Raw genomic sequence first — 2,567 nt, 5'->3', positions numbered from 1 at the left:
GGGTGCCTAATTTGCACTCTCGAGGCCTCGATCAAATGCACGTCCTTGTGTACTACAAGTACAAGAAGTAAGAAAACATTTACCATGGTCATCTTGAGGTAGGAAACAAGAAACCAGGTATCTTAGATAACTCAAGGATGCTTTAAAATTTACCTAGGCTCGTTATTTATAAGCATTTTAAAGGTGTTTAGTAATGCATTTAATTAAAGTCACTTGTGAAACTCTTTACGAATTGTTAATGAGAGTAATTAATTACTATTTCTGTTTTAAAAAATGCGTTTTTTTTACTTTTGATAATATTAGACGAGATAATCTGTCTTTTAACATATTTTTTTATTCTTAAAACGATAAAAGAAAACTTTATTGAAGAACAAACTGTGGAACAAATCCGAACTCATAAAAAGTGGACACTAAAGGGAATTAATTTGAATATTTTAGATATTTATGTCATTTTTTATTAGTTTATTATATTTAAACTTTGGGAATACCGATACTTCATAAAATAGTACATGGATTATTATTTCAGGTATGTCAGAACTTTTATGTGGAATAAACATGAACATAGTGAAATAAAGTGGAATATGCCCGTTTCACCTCCACCCCTTGGAACAAACATATAATTTAGTAATATAACCACAAAGTAAAACTTAATTCATTTTTAAAATAGCAAATACGTCTCTCTTTTTATATTTTATTCATTTAAAAATATTAGTTATTGTATTTTATGCTCTTTAAACTTTTACTTTATTGTTCTTCAAATATTATTTTTATACGATTTTTATATTTTAATTTATTTAAATATATTTAATAATAAAAATAACCGTTTAAAATGGTTTTATTTTCTAAATTTAGTGTATCTCATATGCTTGTTCAAGGTATATATAAGAATGAACGTATCCTCTAAAACCTAACAACAAACCATGGCTTGTTCAACATCACTTACCGTTCAAACTAGTCAAACCAAGTCTAGTTGGACCATTTTAGTTGTTTAATCAAATGTTTTATAATATAGTATAGATATAATAATATGTAACAAAGTATTTACGAGGAGGTCAGTGTTCAAACCTCATCAAATGTAAGGACGGTGTGTGAGTTTATTTGTTGTATTTGCCGTATATAAATATTATATACTTCAAAAAAAAAGTATTTATGAGAAAAGTGCTTATCAGTGAAGGTAATTCAAATGCTTATTTTCCATATTTATATTTTTTTGAAATAGTTGATTTCAGGCTTCGTTCCGTTTACAGCCCTGATGCAAATCTTGTAATGGGCACATTCATATATGTAAATGACGGGATTTAAACCGGGTTGATTTTATCAACCATTTGTCTCTATCCACTATCCAATCTCATTTTTTTTCGATTTATTTTAACTGTTTCTTGACAACATGGTGCTAAATATAGTTTTTTTATTCATTTTAAATGGTTTTCTTGAAAAATATTGTTGAAGTTTTAGTAATTGGAAATCATTGAACAATTTTTTTTTTATATTATCCTACGTCTACGTTTTGTGTAGATCTATTGATTGGTAACATTATGTTCAATATTGTTCCAAACTCCAAAAGTTTCAGTGTTTTTGGATGTTTCACATTAACATCAAAAATCATAAGACTGACCCTTTGTTTTATTTTTAGGTGGTAAATTTTAAATCGTCACAAAGAAGCAACTACTAAATTGATAGGTATCCATGTCTTCATTTTGATATGGATGGATAAGATTTTCATAAAGGCGAAGTAGAAAAGGAAAAATTGTATGAAAAAGTAACGTACTTTAACTTGATTTCTATTTTGGAAACGTACTTTCAAACTTCCATTTTGATACTTAACATGTAAAGTTTTAAACATTTAAGTACTCGGGTAACCGGTTGAAGCGATAACCGATTGCCATGCTGATGTGACGAGTGATGTGGTATCTAACTCAGTATTATTTTCTAACATGGACATCTTAATCTAAAATTAGTTTTTATGTATTGCGGTTTATTAGAAGAAGAAGTTAATGCTTCAACCGATTAAGTAGGTACTTAAATGTTTAAAACTTTAAATCTTAGGTACCAAAATGAAAGTTCTGAAAATACGTCACCTAAAATAGGAATCAAGTTAAAGTACGTTATTTTTCATGCAATTTGACTTATAGAAAGATATGACTGATAAGGTTCTGATATGAAATGATATTGATTTCATTATGAAATTATGTGAGTTTTCTTATTTGTGATGTTTTGTTTTTTTTATATATACACCATCTTTGTATGTTATTGTATATTTCTCTCATAAAAAATACGTTTTTGTGAAGATAAAATAAACCAAACAAATTGCACATCAATTGAAATTATAATGATTAGCAAAAGACGTTGTGTCTGATTATTGGTTCTTTATTGCGCAAAAAAAAAACCATATATAAGCATAACTGATAGGAGAATGTGGATTTAGCCTTAACCATGTAAATTTGGCCCTACGTTGTGGCCTTCGCCTGGTGCCGGTCCTGAGTTCTTCTGTATAGAGGTAAGTAAATCTGGCCGTACGATGTGTCCCGCACCTGGGGATGGTCCTTCCCTCTTCTGTATAGAGGTAA

The sequence above is a fragment of the Cynara cardunculus genome, unplaced genomic scaffold, assembly GCF_001531365.2.
Source record: "Cynara cardunculus var. scolymus isolate 2C unplaced genomic scaffold, CcrdV1 Un_Scaffold_1484, whole genome shotgun sequence".
Taxonomy (NCBI): Eukaryota; Viridiplantae; Streptophyta; class Magnoliopsida; order Asterales; family Asteraceae; genus Cynara; species Cynara cardunculus.
Note: the sequence above shows the minus strand (reverse complement) of the source record.